This window comes from Procambarus clarkii, chromosome 63 (genome assembly GCF_040958095.1).
Source record: "Procambarus clarkii isolate CNS0578487 chromosome 63, FALCON_Pclarkii_2.0, whole genome shotgun sequence".
Lineage (NCBI taxonomy): Eukaryota > Metazoa > Arthropoda > Malacostraca > Decapoda > Cambaridae > Procambarus > Procambarus clarkii.
The window spans coordinates 13,255,104-13,280,097 of record NC_091212.1 but is presented as its reverse complement, the minus strand read 5'-3'; the positions used below and the strand labels follow the sequence as shown (position 1 = coordinate 13,280,097).

Below are 24,994 nucleotides of genomic sequence, written 5' to 3'. Positions count from 1 at the left end.
GCCCCCCGCGTTCGATAGAGTGTCCCTGTGCCCCCCCGCGTTCGATAGAGTGTCCCTGTGCCCCCCGCGTTCGATAGAGTGTCCCTGTGCCCCCCACGTCCGACAGGGAGTCCCTGTGCCCCCAGGTGACTGCCCTCTGCTTCCCTACAGGTTGTAAGTGTTCGCTTAGCGCCATTACGTGAGGCGTAGCGGGTTAACGTGTTTTCTTCACCACGGCGAAGTCACAATTCCCCGCCGAACAATCTGGTGTACCACCCCATCACCACACCACCCTCCTACACACAGGAAAGTCCCAGGTTATATCTGTTTACCATTACGGGCTCACCATAGCCCGTGCTACATGGACACTTCGTTCTGAGTAGCTAAATCAACAACATCTGTTTACCATAGTCCCAACTGTGCAAATTACAGCTAAGAAATCGCAATTGCGCGATGCATCAATTGTCATACTTAAGTCAAGGCAGCGTCTGGGATGCTCTCGGACGCAGGTTCGAATCCTCGTCACGGCCCTTGTGGATTTGTTCATTTGCAGCTAAGGTTATACTCGCATACGTGTCCAACGTCCTCCTGGAGTACAATATACACTATACTCGCAGAATATAATGCTCAGAAGTGCTTGACTCACACTGAACTGTGTTAAAGTCGAGCTATTAACAAGGAGAAGTAAAGCAGGAGCGAGAATGTGGCTGGTCGCCACGCGATAAATGTCTGAATATTCAAGATAATTAAATTTCCGAGTTGAACTTTAATGTCGTGGTCATGTTAGCTTAGAGGCATTGTCCAGGAGCACGTATTTGTTTGGTGTTTGGTGGTGTTTAATGGTGTTTAGTGGTGTTTGGTGGTGTTTAATGGTGTTTAGTGGTGTTTGTTCAGTGCAGGTTTGGAGTGGTTGTGTGTGTGTGTGTTATCTTGAGGTTATCTTGAGATGATTTCGGGGCTCTTTAGTGTCCCAGCGGCCCGGTCCTCGACCAGTCCCCCACCCCCAGGAAGCAGCCCGTGACAGCTGACTAACTCCCAGGTACCTATTTGCTGCTAGGTAACAGGGACATTCAGGGTGAAAGAAACTTTGCCCATTTGTTTCTGCCTCGTGCGGGAATCGAACCCGCGCCACAGAATTACGAGTCCTGCGCGCTATCCACCAGGCTACGAGGCCCGAGTGTGTGTGTGAGTGTGTGTGTGTGTGTGTGTGTGTGTGTGTGTGTGTGTGTGTGTGTGTGTGTGTGTGTGTGTGTGTGTGTGTGTGTGTGTGTGTGTACTCATCTAGTTGTACTCACCTAGTTGTGCTTGCGGGGGTTGAGCTCTGGCTCTTTGGTCCCGCCTCTCAACCGTCAATCAACAGGTGTACAGGTTCCTGAGCCTATTGGGCTCTATCATATCTACACTTGAAACTGTGTATGGAGTCAGTGTGTGTGTGTGTGTGTGTGTGTGACTGTAGATCAAGCTCAAGCCCTGAGCTACTAAACAGGACCTTCCCTCCCCCTCCCCCCCTACCAGGGGGACCCCAACGGAATTTTTATAATCTTTTTTTTGTGTGTGTAAAGTGACGATCGAGGCACCTCCAGGTTCGATCCCCTAGCCCCCTGACGTCTGGAGGGGGGTAATAAGGCGATGTTATCGGACCCGGGGCTTGCGAGCCTCAACACCTTACTGACCAACAGCTCGTCAGGTCCTGCTGGTAATTGCGGGGTGGGGGAGGGGGGGGGGTAGTGGCCTGGTTCAGTACTGGAAGAGTTTCTCGAAAGCTTTTTCCTGGGTTCATTATTGTCCCTTTGGTATAGATTTGTTTCCACAAAACTATTCCTCCCAGAGAGAGAGAGAGAGAGAGAGAGAGAGAGAGAGAAAGAGAGACAGAGAGACAGTGAGAGAGAGAGAGAGACAGAGACAGTGAGACAGTGAGAGAGAGAGAGAGAGAGAGAGAGAGAGAGAGAGAGAGAGAGAGAGAGAGAGAGAGAGAGAGACAGAGAGAAAGAGAGACAGAGAGAAAGAGAGACAGAGAGACAGAGAGACAGTGAGAGAGAGACAGAGACAGAGACAGACAGTGAGACAGTGAGAGAGACAGAGACAGTGAGACAGTGAGAGAGAGAGAGAGAGAGAGAGAGAGAGAGAGAGAGAGAGAGAGAGAGAGAGAGAGAGAGAGAGAGAGAGAGAGAGAGAGAGAGAGAGAGAGAGAGAGAGAGAGACAGTGAGAGAGAGAGAGACAGAGACAGACAGAGAGACAGTGAGAGAGAGAGAGAGAGAGAGAGAGAGAGAGAGAGAGAGAGAGAGAGAGAGAGAGAGAGAGAGAGAGAGAGAGAGAGACAGAGACAGAGACAGAGAGACAGTGAGAGAGAGAGAGACAGAGACAGACAGAGAGACATTGAGAGAGAGAGAGAGAGAGAGAGAGAGAGAGAGAGAGAGAGAGAGAGAGAGAGAGAGAGAGAGAGAGAGAGAGAGAGAGAGAGAGAGAGAGAGAGAGAGAGACAGAGACAGAGACAGAGACAGAGAGACAGTGAGAGAGAGAGAGACAGAGACAGACAGACAGTGAGAGAGAGAGAGACAGAGACAGACAGAGAGACAGTGAGAGAGAGAGAGACAGAGACAGACAGACAGTGAGAGAGAGAGAGAGAGAGAGAGAGAGAGAGAGAGAGAGAGAGAGAGAGAGAGAGAGTGTGGGGTCCATTGAATTGGACCCCACATATATGAGGAGTCACTGGTTACGTTTTGGTCTGTCTTGGACCCCTTGTGAAGCCGTGACAGGTCCGTGACAGGGGTCCGTGACGTGGGGTCCGTGACGTGGGGTCCGTGACAGGGGTCCGTGACAGGGGTCCGTGACGTGGGGTCCGTGACGTGGGGTCCGTGACAGGGGTCCGTGACAGGGGTCCGTGACGTGGGGTCCGTGACAGGGGTCCGTGACGTGGGGTCCGTGACAGGGGTCCGTGACAGGGGTCCGTGACGTGGGGTCCGTGACGTGGGGTCCGTGACAGGGGTCCGTGACAGGGGTCCGTGACGTGGGGTCCGTGACAGGGGTCCGTGACGTGGGGTCCGTGACAGGGGTCCGTGACGTGGGGTCCGTGACAGGGGTCCGTGACGTGGGGTCCGTGACAGGGGGTCCGTGACGTGGGGTCCGTGACAGACCGAAACATCGTCACTTATTAATCATTTCATTGTCGAGAGTCGAGTTATTTCTTGCATAAATATATAGAGAGGAAATAACCCTAGACGACCACGAGACTGTGTACATAACGGCCAGCATGCCAACCACAACAGTCTAGTAGATCACCATCATTCTCACCATTATTAACGCTGGTATTTAACATTTCCTGGACCTCGATCATCGAAGATTCGAACTCGGGTCTCAAGAGTGTCCGACTCTTGTCCTTCTTACCAGCCTGGCTATGGATGCTTAACATGTTCGAATCGCGAATCAATGAAGAGAATGAAAGTTTTTTTTACTCCAGGCTATTGTGGTTTGCATCTTGCATGGAATGCATTTATCTAAAGTTAACTTTGAAACAGTTCATAAGATACAATAATATGCACTGAACGTTACAAAATAAGCCGTTCACAGGAGTCGAACTTGAATTCTAGGATTCCCCCCCAGGCACACACACGAGAATTCGATCCCATCGCATGGCCTAAATGTTTCCTGAAGGTTGTTGACTTATGGAACAAATTTCCGGGTAACCTAATAGCTATGTGTGTTTCAAGCGTAGGTTAGACATATATGTGAATGATTTCAGGATGGATATCAATGGTAACTGCCCTAGTACGTGGGGGTCAGTAGCAGCTACCTCGAATGGGTCAATATAAAATTAAATAAAACTGTATGCACAAAGGTCATACCTTTGCTACCTTTCTGCTACCTCTGCTACCTTTCTGGCTAGAAAAATTACAAACTGCTTCACCACACAGAATTAGTTTTCCAAGAGAAGTAGAGAAACTTATGAGACATTTAAATTATTATAATTATAAATATTATAAATTAAATAATTTAATTTATAAATAATTTAATATTATAAATTAAATAATTTAACATTAATACCTAAAAACTGTCAGATGTTCATGAGATTTTAGCTCAATCTCATACTGTCAACTTCTTTCTTAGCTCACTAGAGAGGAACGACGAGACCAATATCTTGAAATTGTGTAAAATTGTGTGAAATGTGTGAAATTCTTTCACACAACTTTGTCGTTGCTTAATTTAGAACCTGTAGTTGAGGTCGATCTCGAACCCATTGTTGATGTGACGACTTATATTGAATTTTGTAACTAGCTCATCAAGATTGTAACTTGCTTAGCTAAATGAATTGTGGGGTTCAGTCCCTGAGCCCATTATGTGCCTCTGTAACCCTTTACACTACCGCCCACAAGATGGGTATGGGGTGCATAATAAATGAACTAAACTAACTAAACACCTTTGTCGACAAATCTTAGCTCTCTCTCCAGACCCTAACGGCAGCGGCTGAGTCAGTTAGTGCGAGTTGACCCCTTCACCTAAGGTCAACAAGGGGTCAACATTAAACTGTATACATCCCGCTCTAACGACCTGTCAGGACACACCTGTTTACAAGATACATTAAACCATTTATTATAATTGGCTTCTCGTCTCGTGTCTTCGACTTCCGCTGAACTTTGACCTTCTTCCAAAAAATTGGCTGAATTCTGACCGTCCGGCGACATAGATAAGGCGAGTTTTTTTAACTTTTTATAATTATATATATATATATATATATATATATATATATATATATATATATATATATATATATATATATATATATATATATTAGGCAAGTTGTGCATCAAGCTTAGACACAGAGTTTTCTCATATTAACAGGGACTTGATGAAAAACGTGAGTGACCCCTCACTGGCTCTAGTTGCCCTTGGGAGGTGGTGATCTTTGGGGGGGGGGCTTAAATACCCCGAAATTACCATCTCTTTTAAGGGACTGAGCGTGGTGCAGTGGGTTAAAGGCGTACCTGTTATGTCAGTTGCTGTAAGGCTTCTGTGCTGGCTAGGGTTCGAGTCTCCTGGTGGGAAAGTGTTCTAAAGTTGTATATATATATGTTACATTCACGGGCGTCTGTCAAGAGTCTGACACTCCACCAAACACTATAACCACATGGGAGGCAGAAACAGCAAAATACCAGAATGAATTAAAACCGGTTCAAACAGAGAGCTAAAGAGTCTCGTCCTAAACGGACAGGAAAGAAATTTTAGCAGAAATTTCTCTCGAGAAATTTTATGTCTGGAGTACCTAAAGGATCCATGTTATGCCCGACCCTTTTTGTAATGAACGTCAACGACATTAATGTGACAATAACAAACATTTTCAAATTTACACATGACAACATTTTTTTTATAGTGTGAAGCGAAAAGCATATTACAAAACAATCGATGTTCAATTTCAAACGATTGACATCAACAAATCGTCAAGAAACGGGTAAATACTCTTGAACATTGAACAGTGCCAGACTGTTCATGTAGAACAATACATTATACATCACAACTACCATAACAACACTCTCATACGCAAAAATAAATAGAAAAGGACCCAGAAGTTGTACACCAATCAGCAAAAGTTGCTTATCAAGTCTGAGCTTCTGTAAAGAAAGTAATTATTCAGCTGTAGAAATCTCAACCCGTTCTCGCACTTGCTTATAGTCAATATTTGGCATATGAATAAGTGCATATGTGACATACTAATTTATTGTGAATATTTCAGTTTACCTTGAAATGCTGAATAGAAAACACCGACCTAACCTAAATTTAAATATTTTAGTTTTGTTTTATTATTTTTATAAAACTGTCATATCAATATAGGTATAGGTTCAGTACTAATTTTAATATCTTAACATACTAAGAAGGTTAGGCTAGGTCGGTGTTTTCTATTCAGCATTTCAAGGTAAACTCAAATATTCACAATAAATTAGTATGTCACATATGCACTTATTCATATGCCAAATATTTACTATAAGTGCGAGAACGGGTTGAGGGGCCACCGGACTAGAGGACCACAGGGCTAACAACGCTACGAACCACGTCACAAGCGCTGGTATCATCGAAACCTTTAAATACAGAACCAATTTAAAACGATATCAATCCAGATTGTTACGAACCGTTCGTAACCTGGGGCCAGATTCCCGAAGCAGTTACGCAAGTACTTACGAACTTGCCATTCTTTTCTCAATCTTTGGCGGCTTTGTTTACAATTATTAAACAGTTAATGAGCTGCGAAGCACTAGGAGGCTGTTTATAACAATAACAACAGTTGATTGGCAAGTTTTCATGCTTGTAAACTGTTTAATAAATGTAACCAAAGCCGTCAAGGATTGAGGAAAGATGTACACGTTCGTAAGTGCTTGCGTAACTGTTTAGTGAATCTGGCCCTAGGTTCGTAAGTGCTTGCGTAACTGCTTCGTGAATCTGGGCCTTAGGCCGGTCGGCCGAGCGGACAGCACGCTGTACTTGTGATCCTGGGTTCTGTGGTCCTGGGTTCGATCCCAGGCGCCGGCGGGAAACAATGGCCAGAGTTTCTTTCACCCTATGCCCCTGTTACCTAGCAGTAAAATAGGTACCTGGGTGTTAGTCAGCTGTCACGGGCTGCTTCCTGGGGGGTGGAGGCCTGGTGGAGGACCGAGCCGCGGGGACAGTAAAAAAGCCCCGAAATCATCTCAAGATAACCTCAAGATAACCTAGGCTTCACTGACTTCCACTGCCTGCCCCCTAGTTACTCGTCGCCCGGCCGACTAGAAGACGGGAAACTAAGATTAATGGGAGAGTCAACTGCTATAGTTCGGCACCCGGATTGTAGATGGCGCTGTCACAAGATGGCGCCGCCACAAGATGGCGCCGTCAGAGAGATGATCTAATGTAACTCTCACAGGGGTTGGGATGGGGGGGGGGAGGGGAAAGATCTTCAAACTCCACATTCCACAATGTACCAGGTTGTGTATCCTGGTTGATACCTGGATATCAACCAGATATCAACCAGGAATCAACCAGGTACGAAAGTCAACACCATATATCTTTTTCCCCCCATAGAGTAATAAACCCGTGAAATTGCCTACTCCCCGAAGCTGTAAATGGGAGGACAGTACTTCAGGAACAATGGTTGGGGGACCAATTGGACAAGCCGCCGGTTTCCTGCCCCCACCGCCCATCGAGGCCGCCGCTAGAGATGGTAAACTCGGGTAAACTATTTTGTGTTATGTTGTGACGTCACAGGCTTCGGGGTTCCAGCAGTGTCGCCAAAGGTCAAGTGGGTATCTGTCACGGATGAACTTGACCCCAAATACCCTCTCGGGCGAATGCCCCACAGCCTCGTACCCACGCCACGAAGAGCAACCAACATTGCTGCCCGTACGTGTTCGGTGTCCCCCCAAAAAAGTTTCAAAGTGAAGGGGAAATTATTATGTTCGGAAATGCAGCTTGCATACCTGAGTCATTAGCAACGCTGGAGATCGCAGCTGAGGCCAGACTAATGTGAAAACAATTATATCCAACATCGTCCAATAGATCGAAAATTCTACTGAGTTTGCACTTAGAAAGCGTCTGAACGTTGAAGGACGGATATTGCCACCTTGCGGCCAGCTGCCCACACCTCGCCGGCCGCAGGAACAACGACTCTAGATAACAAATTTATTTCCGATGATAACCAGGTGACAGCGGACACTGCGGCTGGAAGAGGCCTCTAGGCAGGGGCAATAAAGTGTCCCAAAGGTATAAACATAAGGCTTGTAGCGCCATTATCACACTGATCACAATCGAACCTCTTCTAGCTTCGTTTAAAGCCAGTTTTTCCAACTCGCCATTAATTTCTTTAATTATTTCCGAATCGGTGTGTCTTGTAGCACAGTTGCGTTGATGGCTGACATTCGAGGGACCCGGGTTCGATACCCGGGTTGGGCACCTTTTGTTTCCTTTCATCTAATGTTGCCTGTTCACCTAGCAGTTAGAAAGGTACCAGAGAGTTAGTTGTATCCCAGGAAAGGTCGATACAAGCCTAGGGGAGCAGGGGAAGGGAGGACCCAGGAGGTAAGGCTGTTGTGTTACAGGTAGCAGGTCAGTAGTAGGCCTGGTCGACGACCGGGCCGCGGGGACGCTAAGCCCCGGAAGCACCTCAAGGTAACCTCAAGGTAACGTAGGCCTAGGGGGACACAATGTGTAGGCTCACGGAGGAACTCAATGCACCACATCACAATACACAATTCAATCAAATCAACAAACATGATTTTTGCTAAAGTTAAATCCTGCCTAACCTAACCTAACCTAACCTAACCTAACCTGCCTAACTATAACCTGCTCATATCTAACAAAACGGCAACCAGCTATTGAGACAAAGTACTTGTCAAAAGCAAGCAGGGAACTGCAGTAAAAAAATATAGATCTAGATTAGGATTCCAAATTCTAAATCCAAAAAATCTGATTCCAAACATTAGGAATACTCAAACGAACCTTTGCTTTAAGGAAAAGGAAAGTGGCTACACAAGTATCCAAGTCTCTGGTGCGCCGCATCTAGTCTACTGTGTCTTAGCAAGCAGTCTTCAGAAGGACATGTCTACTTCGGAGAAAGTCCAACACAACGCGAGCAAAAGAATCGAATCAAAAGCGTCGGGTTGGATCCCAATGGTTGAAGAAGCGTTGTAAACGGTACCAAGAACTCGATTTATTTACACCCCCTCCAACCATTATATTATCTAATGGTGGCGTGTTTACAACCTCTCCAACCATTCCACTCACCGAAGGACACCATAAATTCTCTCGGATTTAAATTAGATAAACGTTATGTGTCATTTACATCCATCAGATCAACTTCCAGCAGCTCAGGAAGAGACACATGTCTTGCTGAGACATGTGTCTCAGCAAGACATGTGTCTTGACACACCGCCACCACCCCAAAGAACCAACCCTGGAAACACAAACCGAAACTGTCTCTATTTTCCGCTTGTTACAACTTGTAATAAAGTTGTTACATCTTGGCTTAACGTGTTTATGACGTATTAGAACGTTGTTACAACTTGCTATATTGGTTGTTATAACTAGTTAGGAGGTGTTAAAACTTGTTCGAACGTTGTACCAACGTCGTAGTTTCGGTGTGTGTTTGGCGGGAAGAACAGTGTACCGAGGACGTCAACAGAGAGGGAACATTCAGCGAATAGTGACGTTAGGTACACACACTTTCCCAAGGTACACACACTCACCCATAGTACACACACTCACCCATAGTACACACACACACCCATGGTACACACACTCACCCATGGTAACTAATGAACAATTACACAGGGGGGCCGATATCGCCTTGTTCAACCAGGTATACGGATATCCTGTCGCAGTTGATTCGACTTTTGTTTTTTGGTCAACCTGGTATATCTAATTATAGTGGAGTGCTTGTTCAAGTTCAGTTTGTGCGGGATTTAGTTACGTGTCTATAATCGTGAGGATTGCCTTCTACTGCCTTGCCATAGGGACCACCTCTCTACATCCAATCATGAGAGAGAACCGCGTCGGTACATCTATTCCATCTTTAACTAAAGTCAGCCCTTTACACCCACTAATACCTACAAAGGGAGCTAAAATTTTGGCTCCCTCGTCTACACACTGTCAGGGTGTAGAGGGGAAGGAAAGTGTAGGTGTAGAGGGGAAAAATGAAGGTGTAAGTAGGTATTTATCGGTCGCAAGTGATCAAGGGAGTTATGACTGCATGCCAGCCATCCATCAATACGAATATAATGTATATTAATGATATATGGACAAAATCACTTCTTTCAATGAATGTATGGGCACACAGAGAGGGAGTGGGTAGGAGTGGGTATATGTGGGTGGGGGTTGGTGATGTGTGGGGTGAGATTGAGGGTATTGGGGGGGATTCCCAGGGGGGGTGTGGGGTGTCAGGGGTTAGATTGGAGCAAGTGAGAAGCATTAAAACATCTAGATTTTAAAACCATACTTGTATACATTCAACGTAATCAAATTATGTTTAATATAGGTATTAAAATTTGCTTTAAATTGCAGACGTCGCGAAATGGCAATGTTGTAGACAAAACTAAAGGCATCATAATGTAATTGACAAAATAACATTATTTAGCATTGTTGCAAAGGGGAGCATTCAATTTCAATTATTCAGGGTGGAGGTTGTGAAGAAGAACTATTCAATGCGATAGAATCGAACGTCAGGCTGCGTTGTTTTAAACCTCATCCTGGTCTAGTGAGTAAATGTGTGCGCCAGAAATGACCTCAGGACGAGCGTTCAATCCCACTACACTGCTCCAAAAAGATACAACACACTGTGATTCAACTGTACATAAGAATGTCTTATCAACAATTGCCTAACAAATTCTTATAAATGATTGAAAATTGAATTCCACGACCCGAATGGTCTTATAATGAACATTCATATATTGTCCTTTTGATATTAAATGTCTACTAACCATAGACAAAGATGGAATGTTGATACTGAGAAACAGTAAGATGGCACAGATGGATGCTGAAGATACAGATCAGTTGACACCAGTTGATTGACAGTTGAGAGGCGCGGGACCAAAGAGCCAGAGCTCAACCCCCGCAAGCACAACTAAGTGAGAACCAGGAGAGACTTCTCCAGCTGGAGAAGTTTGATACTGGTAAGTGGAAGCAGTTAGAAGCTTGAGACCGTGAAGAGAATTTCAGTAAGCAGCTTTCAAAACCTGACTTGAAACAGGAGGAGTGAGAGTCATTGTATTGCTTGACCTGCAGGACCTGTAAAGCAGGTTGGGGAGGGGGGGAGGAGGGGAGGGGGGTGTTCCACCTTGTAAATACAGCTGGATGGACGTATACGAACGCATGGTTGGACAGAGTGTCTGTTTCTGTCTGCCTGTCTCTGCCTCTGCCTGTCTCAGCCTGCCTACCTGCCTGTGTGTGCCTGCCTGTCTCTGCCTGCCTGCCTGCCTGCCTCTGCCTGTCTCTGCCTGCCTACCTGCCTGTCTCTGCCTACCTGCCTCTGCCTGCCTGCCTGCCTGTCTGTATGCCTGCCTCTGCCTACTTACCTGCCTGTCTCTGCCTACCTGCCTCTGCCTGCCTGCCTGCCTGCCTCTGCCTGCCTGCCTGCCTCTGCCTGCCTGCCTGCCTGCCTCTGCCTGCCTTTGCCTGCCTGCCTCTGCCTGCCTGCCTGCCTGCCCCTGCCTGCCTGCCTCTGCCTGCCTGCCTCTGCCTGCCTGCCTCTGCCTGCCTCTGCCTGCCTCTCACACATTCAAACACCTTAAAACACACACACACGCACATAACTCAGCCTTGTAAACTTACAGATCGCCTGGGCGATCTGTAAGCTCTGGCGATCCTCATGATTACAATCCTGACTCGCGCCAAAAACCCGACATAAACTAGCGGGACACGCAGCTACGGGACCCGGGCGATTGTATGTACCAGCGCGGCTATCTGCGAGCCTTCGGTAGTATCGTCCGGTCGACAGTTCAAAGCGCCAACAGGGTCATTTGTACAGCATTCCAGGCTAATTGTGCGGACTGGGGGCAGAGGGAACTGCCTGCCAGGTGCTGTGAGAGGCGACCAGCGGGGCCAGGGACCAATGGGGTTTCCGACCATGTGGTCGAGATGTGGCTTGGCAGCTTCTGGTTCTCGTCTTGGCTGTTTGACGGCGGTCTTGAAGGACAGTTGGCCGGCGTTGTCATCTTGGGCTTAAATCAGCGCTCTGTGTATCTTTCTTTTCCTTTCCCTTCCCCCTTCTCACCCCTTCCTTTGCACACCCTCTTTCCCCTCTCACTCCTCCTCTCTCTCTCTCTCTCTCTCTCTCTCTCTCTCTCTCTCTCTCTCTCTCTCTCTCTCTCTCTCTCTCTCTCTCTCTCTCTCTCTCACTTGCCTGGATTTATAGACATCTACCACAAGTAATAGGAAACGCGAACACGAAACAGTAGACACTCTATCGTTGCAGAGTCTACATACTCTATCGACAGGCTCTATCGTTGGTTCGATAGACCCATTATCCAACAAACGATGTGATAGGCTCAAAATTCCTCCAAGAAGTGATGTACGCTGAAAAGAACGGCTTTAATAAAGCCCCCTAATCTATTGTAAAGCCCCCTACTCTATTGTAAAGCCCCCTACTCTATTGTAAAGCCCCCTACTCTATTGTAAAGCCCCCTACTCTATTGTAAAGCCCCCTACTCTATTGTAAAGCCCCCTACTCTATTGTAAAGCCCCCTACTCTATTGTAAAGCCCCCTACTCTATTGTAAAGTCCCCCACTCTATTGTAAAGCCTCCTACTCTATTGTAAAGCCCCTACTCTATTGTAAAGTCCCCCTACTCTATTGTAAAGTCCCCCTACTCTATTGTAAAGTCCCCCTACTCTATTGTAAAGCTCCCTACTCTATTGTAAAGCTCCCCTACTCTATTGTAAAGCCCCCTACTCTATTGTAAAGCTCCCCTACTCTATTGTAAAGCCCCCTACGCTATTGTAAAGCCCCCCTACTCTATTGTAAAGCCCCCTACTCTATTGTAAAGCCCCCTACTCTATTGTAAAGCCCCCCTACTCTATTGTAAAGCCCCCTACTCTATTGTAAAGCCCCTACTCTATTGTAAAGCTCCCCTACTCTACTGTAAAGCCCCTTACTCTACTGTAAAGCCCCCTACTCTACTGTAAAGCCCCCCTACTCTATTGTAAAGCCCCCTACTCTACTGTAAAGCCCCCTACTCTATTGTAAAGCCCCCTACTCTATTGTAAAGCCCCCTACTCTATTGTAAAGCTCCCCTACTCTACTGTAAAGCCCCTTACTCTACTGTAAAGCCCCCTACTCTACTGTAAAGCCCCCTACTCTATTGTAAAGCCCCCTACTCTACTGTAAAGCCCCCCTACTCTATTGTAAAGTCCCCTACTCTATTGTAAAGCCCCCTACTCTATTGTAAAGCCCCCTACTCTATTGTAAAGTCACCCCACTCTATTGTAAAGCCTCCTACTCTATTGTAAAGCCCCTACTCTATTGTAAAGTCCCCCTACTCTATTGTAAAGTCCCCCTACTCTATTGTAAAGTCCCCCTACTCTATTGTAAAGCTCCCTACTCTATTGTAAAGCTCCCCTACTCTATTGTAAAGCCCCCTACTCTATTGTAAAGCTCCCCTACTCTATTGTAAAGCCCCCTACGCTATTGTAAAGCCCCCTACTCTATTGTAAAGTCCCCTACTCTATTGTAAAGCCCCCTACTCTATTGTAAAGCCCCCTACTCTATTGTAAAGCCCCCTACTCTATTGTAAAGCCCCCTACGCTATTGTAAAGCCCCCCTACTCTATTGTAAAGCCCCCTACTCTATTGTAAAGCCCCCTACTCTATTGTAAAGCCCCTCTACTCTATTGTAAAGCCCCCTACTCTATTGCAAAGCCCCCTACTCTATTGTAAAGCTCCCCTACTCTACTGTAAAGCTCCCCTACTCTATTGTAAAGCCCCCTACTCTATTGTAAAGCTCCCCTACTCTATTGTAAAGCCCCCTACGCTATTGTAAAGCCCCCCTACTCTATTGTAAAGCCCCCTACTCTATTGTAAAGCCCCCCTACTCTATTGTAAAGCCCCCTACTCTATTGCAAAGCCCCCTACTCTATTGTAAAGCTCCCCTACTCTACTGTAAAGCCCCTTACTCTACTGTAAAGCCCCCTACTCTACTGTAAAGCCCCCCTACTCTATTGTAAAGCCCCCTACTCTACTGTAAAGCCCCCTACTCTATTGTAAAGCCCCCTACTCTATTGTAAAGCCCCCTACTCTATTGTAAAGCTCCCCTACTCTACTGTAAAGCCCCTTACTCTACTGTAAAGCCCCCTACTCTACTGTAAAGCCCCCTACTCTATTGTAAAGCCCCCTACTCTACTGTAAAGCCCCCCTACTCTATTGTAAAGTCCCCTACTCTATTGTAAAGCCCCCTACTCTACCGTAAAGCCCCCCTACTCTATTGTAAAGCCCCCTACTCTATTGTAAAGCCCCCTACTCTATTGTAAAGCCCCCCTACTCTATTGTAAAGCCCCCTACTCTATTGCAAAGCCCCCTACTCTATTGTAAAGCTCCCCTACTCTACTGTAAAGCCCCTTACTCTACTGTAAAGCCCCCTACTCTACTGTAAAGCCCCCCTACTCTATTGTAAAGCCCCCTACTCTACTGTAAAGCCCCCTACTCTATTGTAAAGCCCCCTACTCTATTGTAAAGCCCCCTACTCTATTGTAAAGCTCCCCTACTCTACTGTAAAGCCCCTTACTCTACTGTAAAGCCCCCTACTCTACTGTAAAGCCCCCTACTCTATTGTAAAGCCCCCTACTCTACTGTAAAGCCCCCCTACTCTATTGTAAAGTCCCCTACTCTATTGTAAAGCCCCCTACTCTACCGTAAAGCCCCCCTACTCTATTGTAAAGCCCCCTACTCTATTGTAAAGCCCCCTACTCTATTGTAAAGCCCCCCTACTCTATTGTAAAGCCCCCTACTCTATTGCAAAGCCCCCTACTCTATTGTAAAGCTCCCCTACTCTACTGTAAAGCCCCTTACTCTACTGTAAAGCCCCCTACTCTACTGTAAAGCCCCCCTACTCTATTGTAAAGCCCCCTACTCTACTGTAAAGCCCCCTACTCTATTGTAAAGGCCCCTACTCTATTGTAAAGCCCCTACTCTATTGTAAAGCTCCCCTACTCTACTGTAAAGCCCCTTACTCTACTGTAAAGCCCCCTACTCTACTGTAAAGCCCCCTACTCTATTGTAAAGCCCCCTACTCTACTGTAAAGCCCCCCTACTCTATTGTAAAGCCCCCTACTCTATTGTAAAGCCCCCTACTCTACCGTAAAGCCCCCCTACTCTATTGTAAAGCCCCCAACTCTATTGTAAAGTCCCCTACTCTATTGTAAAGCCCCCTACTCTATTGTAAAGTCCCCTACTCTACCGTAAAGCCCCCCTACTCTACCATACAGCCCCCCTACTCTACCGTAAAGCCCCCCCTACTCTACCGTAAAGCCCCCCTGCTCTACCATAAAGCCCCCTACTCTACTATAAAGCCCCCTACTCTACCGTAAAGCCCCCCCTGCTCTACCATAAAGCCCCCTACTCTACCATAAAGCCCCCCTACTCTACCATAAAGCCCCCCTACTCTACCATAAAGCCCCCCTACTCTACCGTAAAGCCCCCCTACTCTACTATAAAGCCCCCTACTCTACCGTAAAGCCCCCCTACTCTACCATAAAGCCCCCTACTCTACCATAAAGCCCCCTACTCTACCATAAACCCCCTACTCTACCGTAAAGCCCCCCTACTCTACCATAAACCCCCTACTCTACCATAAACCCCCTACTCTACCATAAACCCCCTACTCTACCATAAACCCCCCTACTCTACCGTAAAGCCCCTCCTACTCTACCATAAACCCCCTACTCTACCATAAACCCCCTACTCTACCATAACCCCCCTACTCTACCGTAAAGCCCCCCTACTCTACCATAAACCCCCTACTCTACCATAAACCCCCTACTCTACCATAAACCCCCTACTCTACCGTAAAGCCCCCCTACTCTACCATAAACCCCCTACTCTACCATAAACCCCCTACTCTACCATAAACCCCCTACTCTACCATAAACCCCCTACTCTACCATAAACCCCCTACTCTACCATAAACCCCCCTACTCTACCGTAAAGCCCCTCCTACTCTACCGTAAAGTAAGTATGGAATATCTCACCAAGCCTCGACCCAGGACCTTGGCTTAGGCTATATCACATCAATATTCAAGAAAGGCCAAACGAACGGAGAGGAATGCAAATGGGTGAATGGAATGGTCGGTGTACCTCAGGGTGCGGCGCTCGGTCCCATAGCCTTTTGAACATCAGTGAACACTCTGCCTATTAATAAGGCAGTCCGTCCTTATCAACAAAGGTCAAAGGTTCGTTAAACCAGCCGCCAAACCCCACCCCCTTCCCTCTGTTTATAAAGGAAAAACGGTTTACACACATATGACTCTCAACTGATGACGTTCGAACATTTTTTCGAGCAGTGCTGATCACTGTCGACCTCTGTTCGAATCGCAGCGCTGTAAATGCTTCACTCGCATACTTGGGGAGCCGGTCGGCCGAGCGGACAGCACGCTGGACTTGTGATCCTGGGTTCGATCCTGGGCGCCGGCGAGAAACAATGGGCAGAGTTTCTTTTTCACCCTATGCCCCTGTTACCTACCAGTAAAATAGGTACCTGGGTGTTAGTCAGCTATCACGGACTGTTTCCTGGGGGTGGAGGCCTGGTCGAGGACCCGGCCGCGGGGACACTAAAGCCCCGAAATCATTCCAAGATAACTTCAAGATAACGTACTAAAAAATACAAATAATCGTCAACAGAACCTAAACCACCTTCTTGAGGTTATCTTGAGATGATTTCGGGGCTTTTAGTGTTCCCGCGGCCCGGTCCTCGACCAGGCCTCCACCCCCCAGGAAGCAGCCCGTGACAGCTGACTAACACCCAGGTACCTATTTTACTGCTTGGTAACAGGGGCATAGGGTGAAAGAAACTCTGCCCATTGTTTCTCGCCGGCGCCTGGGATCGAACCCAGGACCACAGGATCACAAGTCCAGCGTGCTGTCCGCTCGGCCGACCGGCTCCCCTCGCTCCCACTTAACTCAAACTACACTGAAGTATACATAGAACTTTAATGAATAACATTATGTATGACAACAAACCCATTTTTAATACACAGTACGTTAAAATTCTCTAAAGATAGGTTGTAATAAGGCTAAGTAAGGAAAGATGTAGAGGTTTCGTAAGTATGGTGTGTTGTATCAGTTTAACATATAGTACGTATATACAGCACCATTAGTGGGGCCTGACGGCTGAGTGGCCAGCGCTCGGGATTCGTAGTCCTAAGGTTCCGGGGTTCGATCCCCGGTGGAGGCGGAAACAAAATGGGCAGAGTTTCTTTCACCCTGATGCACCTGTTTATCTAGCAATAAATAGGTACCTAGGAGTACACAACTATTAAGAAAAAAAAACATGAAATGGGTCGAAGAACTTAATTTCTGCATAGACCATAAATTGAAGCTATGTGGAGACATGATCCACACCTTTAAGATACTGCAGATATTGTTTACGCTAACAGCAGAACTGTCCAATATGCAAGGGGAAAAAAATGGACCAAGAAAAACAATGAATGAATCTTATCTGTACAGAAATTAGACGAAGGGATAATCCTAGAGAAGGACTCGCTTACTTAGTCGGGGAATTATCTTTAAATTTTAAGTTTAGAATTATCTAAACCTTGGAATTATCCCTACTGGCGCAGACAATATTTTTGTTTACAGAACGTAAGGTAAATTCTATTCAATACACGTCAAACACACAATTGAACACATTTAGAACACGTTGGGCTTCAGAGTGTTCCTTATATAACAGCCACGCTCCGGGGGATCAAAGCAGCAGCAGTAGCAGCAGCAGCAGCAGCAGCAGTAGCAGCAGCACCGGCAGCAGCAGCACCACCAGCACCAGCAGGAGCAGCAGCAGCAGTAGTAGCAGCAACAGTAGCAACAGCAGCAGCAGCAGCAGTAGCACCAGCAGCAGCAGCAGCAGTAGCAGCAGTAGCACCAGCAGCAGCAGCAGCAGCAGTAGCACCAGCAGCAGCAGCAGCAGTAGCAGCAGTAGCACCAGCAGCAGCAGCAGCAGCAGCAGCAGCAGTAGCAGCAGTAGCAGCAGTAGCACCAGCAGCAGCAGCAGCAGCAGCACCAGCACCACCAGCAGCACCAGCACCACCAGCAGCAGGAGCAGCAGCAGCATCAGCACCACCACTACCACCAGCAGCAGCAGTGGTAATACCATCCACCTTTACCAACTATAAATAAACTACCCCAATTACTCAATACTACAATCCCCCCACAAACGTTTGGGCAACAGATACCTTGAAGAGAACAGCCTACACATCAACAGAGAGAGAGAGAGAACTCACCATATTATAATTTCATTTTAACCCAATTCCCAGTGTGTTTCCACCTGCACAAGCTTTTAAACAATTTGCTTGAAACGCCCAACAATTTGTGTGAGCCGTAAGGAGGTAGTTAAGAAAACCGGTTAACGAGGCTGTGGGCGTGTCTAAGACTGATGACCAGCTCGTGACAGAGCAGCTCAGACTCTCTCAGACTTTATCACAAGTCGACCAAGACTGACAAAAACACTCCATGAAGCCAGAGACTTTGTCGAGAATCCTCCAGACTTTTTAATGCATTTTTGGGTTATATCGTTTATAAATTGGGTTGTAGTTTTTCTCCCCAAGTCTTGTTCTACCCTTACCCTGGTTCCTGGGCCTAGCAGGAGCCTAGCAGGAGCCTAGCAGGAGCCTAGCAGGGGCCTAGCTGCTCCCCATAGGCAGAGGGACGGGGGTACAGGGGGGCCCCCGATGATTCGTACAGACGAATCATCTGGTAATGACCTGAGATTTGGGGGTAAGAGCCCAATAAACAACTGTAAGATATCACCCTCTTTGAGGGATATACAGATATCATCACGACCTGTGTTCATAAATTACACACACACACACACACACACACACACACACACACACACACACACACACACACACACACACACACACACACACACACACACACACACAGAAGACAGAAGAGTTAGGGGGGACATGATCACCACATTCAAGATCCTCAAGGGAATTGACAGGGTTGATAAAGACAGGCTGTTTAACACAAGGGGCACACGCACTAGGGGACACAGGTGGAAACTGAGTGCCCAAATGAGCCACAGAGATATTAGAAAGAACTTTTTTAGTGTCAGAGTGGTTGACTTCCACATCACATTAGGAAGTGATGTGGTGGAGGCTGACTCCATACACAGTTTCAAGTGTAGATATGATAGAGCCCAATAGGCTCAGGAACCTGTACACCTGTTGATTGACAATTGAGAGGCGGGACCAAAAAGCCAGAGCTCAACCCCCGCAAGCACAACTAGGTGAGTACAACTAGGTGAGTACACACACACACACACACACTGGTTGACTGGGGCCTGGTTGGCTGAGTGGACAGCGCTCTACCTTCGTGGACCTAGGGACCGGGGTTCGATCCCGGCAGCCAGGGGGAAAACAAATGGGTTTCCTTCCTTTTTTTCCTTCCTTCACCCTTCCTTCCTTCTTTCCTTCACCCTGATGGCCCTGTTACCTAGCAGTAAATTGGTACCTGGGAGTTAGACAGCTGCTATGGGCTGCTTCCTTGTGTATGTGTGTGTGTGTGTGGAAAAAAATAGTAGTTAGTAACAGTTGATTGATTGACAGTTGAGAGGCGGCCGAAAGAGCAGAGCTCAACCCCCGCAAACACAACTAGGTGAATACACACACACACACACACTCAACTCACTATCACTCTCTCTGTTGCTAAGGTTGCTGTTGTTGCTAGCTGTTGCAAATCCAATTGCTTTTCCTAGGTTTCTCCGTGTGTGTGTGTACTCAACTAGTTGTACTCACCTAGTTGTGTTTGCGGGGGTTGAGCTCTGGCTCTTTGGTCCCGCCTCTCAACCGTCAATCAACAGGTGTACAGATTCCTGAGCCTATCGGGCTCTGTCATATCTACACTTGAAACTGTGTATGGAGTGAGCCTCCACCACATCACCCCCTAATGCATTCCATTTGTCAACCACTCTGACACTAAAAAAGTTCTTTCTAATATCTCTGTGGCTCATTTGGGCACTCAGTTTCCACCTGTGTCCCCTTGTGCGTGTTCCCCTTGTGTTAAATAGACTGTCTTTATCTACCCTATCAATCCCCTTCAGAATCTTGAATGTGGTGATCATGTCCCCCCTAACTCTTCTGTCTTCCAGCGAAGTGAGGTTTAATTCCCGTAGTCTCTCCTCGTAGCTCATACCTCTCAGCTCGGGTACTAGTCTGGTGGCAAACCTTTGAACCTTTTCCAGTTTAGTCTTATCCTTGACTAGATATGGACTCCATGCTGGGGCTGCATACTCCAGGATTGGCCTGACATATGTGGTATACAAAGTTCTGAATGATTCTTTACACAAGTTTCTGAATGCCGTTCGTATGTTGGCCAGCCTGGCATATGCCGCTGATGTTATCCGCTTGATATGTGCTGCAGGAGACAGTGTGTGTGTGTGTGTGTGTGTGTGTGTGTGTGCATTGGTCTGCTTGATGGACCCCTCCCCCTTCCCCCCCCCCCCCACACCATACTAACCAGCTTCAATTTAAATTTCATCTCTTTTTGACCAGTATACATTTTGCTTGCGTAATAGTCTGAAAGATCACCTTCACTAGTCGTTTCTGTCCAATTTGAAACTTCCCAAGCCTACAGTAATGTTTTATTTCCCTGCTTGTCTATCTATAGTCAGTATTTTGGTGAGAATTGATTACAGATTATCCATCACATCTGCCTCTCACCCTCAAGTGATGAGTTACAGTGAAGACGAGACTTGACGCACAATAACATCACCATCACCCCATCTACTGTGTACTCTTGTGCGTGGTGGTGTACACCTTCCCCTCTCGCAGGCCACATCTGAACCACTTGGTATTCAGCTGCACAGGACTGGAACCCTTCCTGCTCTCAACCGTTGAACCATCCGGCACCGGTCACCCACTCGACCCATCCGGCTGTTTGTGCCAGAGAAATACCCGTAGTGTCTGCTTTAAAGGATTCTTTAACAGCGGTAAACCCAGTTTTCTGCCTAAGACATGGGAGCACTTAGCATGGGAGATGTTGTTGTTATAGATTCAGCTACTCGGAACAAGTTCCAAGTAGAACGGGCTATGGTGAGCCCGTAACTTACCTGGCACAGAAGAGGGGCCAGTAGCACGGGCTATGGTGAGCCCGTGGTGGACTTACCTGTCACAAGAGCGGTGTAGCATGGGAGAGGTGGGTGGAGAGAATGTACGTTAAGGGTAGGGTGGAGGATTGATTGATTGATTGATAAAGATTAAGCCACCCAAGAGGTTGCACGGGCATGAGTAGCCCGTAATAGAGTGTACGGTATTCATGGGTAAGGGGGGTATAGGGATATGCCAAGGTAGGGTAGAGGAGGAGGAGGGAGAGGAGATACAGATGCACCAGATTAGTAAACACTAGAGCATTGACAAATGTCTACATTTTCTATGCATCAGCTTCGATGGTTCGGTTCGGGTTCGTATTTTTCAGGTTAGGCAATACAGTTGCCATTTTTTTTTATGGAATGGAGAGTGCGACGGATCAGTGGCCAGGGTGGGGGTGGGGGGGGGAGGCAGGACGCCCTATGACAGGCCTTCACCTCAGCTATTCCTGGAAGCAGATCACGGCGTGCGGGTTGGTTTCTTTCGTGTGAGAGTAAATACCGATGTTTTGCGTTATGCGAGCGCGCGCGCGCGCGTATGTGTGTACTCACCTATTTGCACTCACCTATTTGTGCCTGCAGGATCAAGCATTGACTCTTGGATCCCGCCTTTCTAGCCATCGGTTGTTTACAGCATTGCCTCCGGTCCTATTTCCCTATCATATCTAGTTTTAAAATTATGTATAGTATTTGCTTCCACCACCTGCTCCTTAAGTGTATTCTGTGTTTCTTCAGGTGGGGGCTCCATGATGGCGCGGCATACTCTAAGACTGGTCTCATGTAGGCAGTGTAAAGCGCCCTAAAAGCCTCCTCACTTAGGTTTCTGAATGATGTTCTAACTTTTGCCAGTGTAGAGTACGCTGCTGTCGTTATCCTATTTATATGTGCCTCAGGAGATAGATTAGGCGTTACGTCCACCCCCAGGTCCCTTTCGCGCGTCGTCACAGGTAGGCTGTTTCCCTTCATTGTGTACTGTCCCTTTGGTCTCCTATCACCTGATCCCATTTCCATAACTTTGCATTTGCTCGTGATGAACTCCAGTAGCCATTTCTCTGATCATCTCTGCAACCTATCCAGGTCCTCTTGGAGGATCCTAGAATCCTCCTTCAATGTGTGTGTACTCACCTAGTTGTGTTTGCGGGGGTTGAGCTCTGGCTCTTTGGTCCCGCCTCTCAACTGTCAATCAACTGGTGTACAGATTCCTGAGCCTACTGGACTCTATCATATCTACATTTGAATCGAGTGTGTGTGTGTGTGTACTCACCTAATTGTGCTTGCGGGGGATGAGCTTTGTCTCTTTGGTCCCGCCTCTCAACTATCAATCAACAGGTGTACAGATTCCTGAGCCTACTGGGCTCTATCATATCTACATTTGAAACTGTGTATGGAGTCAGCCTCCACCACATCACTGCCTAGTGCATTCCATTTATTAACTACTCTGACACTGAAAAAATTCTTTCTAACGTCTCTGTGACTCATCTGGGTACTAAGTTTCTACCTGTGTTCCCTTGTTCGTGTTCCACCCGTGCTGAAGAGTTTGTCTTTGTCCACCCTGTCAATTCCCCTGAGAATTTTGTAGGTGGTTATCATGTCTCCCCTTTCTCTTCTGTTTTCCAGGGACGTAAGGTTCAACTCCTTTAGCCTCTCCTCGTAGCTCATTCCTTTGTGTGTGTGTGGGAGTGTGTGCATATGTATGAATATGTATATATATAGTGTGTGTGTATACTTACCAAGTTACCTAGTTGTACTTACCTAGTTGTGCTTTCGGGGGTTGCGCTCTGGCTCTTTGGTCCCGCCTCTCAACTGTCAATCAACTAATGTACAGGTTCCTGAGCCTATTGGGCTCTATCATATCTACACTTGAAGCTGTGTATGGAGTCAGCCTCCACCACATCACTTCCTAATGCATTCCATTTGTCAACCACTCTGACACTAAAAAAAATCTTTCTAACGTCTCTATGGCTCATTTTGGCACTCAATTTCCACCCGTGTCCCCTTGTGGGTGTGCCCCTTGTGGTAAATAGTCTGTCTTTATCTACCCTATCAATTCCTCTGAGAATCTTGTATGTGGTGATCATGTCTCCCTTCTAACTCTTCTGTCTCCCAGTGACGTGAGGTTTAATTCCCGTAGTCTCTTCTCGTAGCTCATACCTCTCAGTTCGGGTACTAGTCTGGTGGCAAACCTTTGAACTTTTTCCAGTTTAGTCTTATCCTTGACCAGATATGGACTCCATGCTCGAGCTGCATACTCCAGGATTGGTCTGACATATGTGGTATGCACACGCGCGCGTGTGTGTGTGTGTGTGTGTGTGTGTGTGTGTGTGTGTGTGTGTGTGTGTGTGTGTGTGTGTGTGTGTGTGTGTGTGTGTGTGTGTGTGTGTGTACACACTTAACTGTTCTTGAAGGGTTGGGTGCTAACTCCTGGACCAGAATTCATCAAGGATTTATGCATCCATATACGAAGCCTTTACATCTTTTCCTCTATAATAGCGGTTTTGTTGATATTTATTGAACAGTTAACGAGCATGGAAACCTAACAATCCAAGGACTCAACCTTCATCAGGTCACCTTCAAGGCAATCTGCACAACGTATGTTAGACCAATACTGAAATGTGCAGCACCAACACGGAATACGCACGTTGTGAAGCACGAAGCACGTTCTCCGTTCTCTAGATTTCCCATAACGTACACAAAAAGGGGAACTAAAACATACACACCCAAGCCACCCACTTAACCTATCCAACCTATTCATAGAAAACGTGGCATAGTGTAGAAAATGAGGTGTGTGTTACTTGACCTAGTACATCAATAGTGTACGACCATATGACCTAGTGTACATCTTTGTACTTGTTGAATTATGTAGTGTGAGAGTTGAAGAAAAAAATTCTTGATTTCCAGTTCCTGCCCACAGACTGTACACAAGGAGTGCTGGAGATTGGGAGATTCGTCATTTCCTGGTTGATACCTGGTTGATGGGGTTCTGGGAGTTCTTCCACTCCCCAAGCCCGGCCCGAGGCCAGGCTTGACTTGTGAGAGTTTGGTCCACTAGGCTGTTGCTTGGAGCGGCCCACAGGCCCACATACCCACCACAGCCCGGTTGGTCCGGCACTCCTTGGAGGAATAAATCTAGTTTCCTCTTGAAGATGTCCACGGTTGTTCCGGCAATATTTCTTATGCTTGCTGGGAGGACGTTATATATTTCCTATATATTAAAAACTGGAGCCACAGCAAACTGTCAAATAATCAAGGGTAATTGTACTGACTCTCTCAGGGAAGTGGTCAACCGCGGTGAAGCAATTATCAGAAGAAAACGCCAAGTCATTATAACTATATAGCACTTGAAACGGATGAGAATAAGGATTTTGGAACAGGACGGAGGGAAAGGAATGGTGCCCAACCACTTAAGACCGTCCGGGGGGGGGGGGATTGAACGCCGACCTGCAAGAAGCAAGATCGTCGCTCTACCGTCCAATCCAAGTTTAATATGCATTACTTTTGACTAACAATATAACATTTAGCGAATATTTCATGTGATATATTTTTAAATGAAACGAGAAAACTCTGATGATTGATTTTGTGTTCCAATGTTGTGATGGTATTAATGATTTTTTTTTAAATGAGTACTGGAACAATTCACGTTTACCCAAGCGTTTTCACCCATAACTTTTAGCTCATTTATAACCTTTTCCCCCCATTAATCCCCCCCATTAATCCCCCCTCATTAACCCCCTCCCCTGCTCCATATCTCACTACCCTCACTTGACCACAATCCTCACCCCTCCACTCTCCCCCCCCCTACCACCACTACACCCCCTGTTCTCCCCCCACCCACTCCCCCTCCCCCACCTCCACTACAACCCCCTGTCCTCCCCCTCCCCCCCTCCCCCCTCCCCAAACACACCAGCACCAACACCTCAGAAGCACAAGGGTGGTGTAAGACGGGTTGTAAGTCAGCATTCTTACACCTCGATATTTCCATACGTTATCACCTGGAGAAGTGGCAGCGACGTGCCCCATCAGTCACCGGAGAGCCACAACACTGGCCCCAGACGTAATAACACACACAGCTACATACCCCTCCTGCGTTCCCTTCCCCCATATTTGGCTTCCGCCGCACTAACCCATCATTTCCAATCTTCCCCAGTATTCATGAGGCTCCCCGAATCATCCCCCCCGACGCCAACGTCCAATCGCGCGGGCTGGCTTCCT

At 47.0% G+C, this 24,994-nt stretch overlaps 1 protein-coding gene across 3 annotated transcripts in view; it reads right to left on the bottom strand.

Moving 5' to 3' along the window:
- The window catches only part of LOC123769651 (EGFR adapter protein), a 657,698-nt gene that overhangs the window by 161,207 nt on the left and 471,497 nt on the right, over positions 1–24,994 (bottom strand). The gene's annotated exons all lie outside the window — the stretch shown is intronic.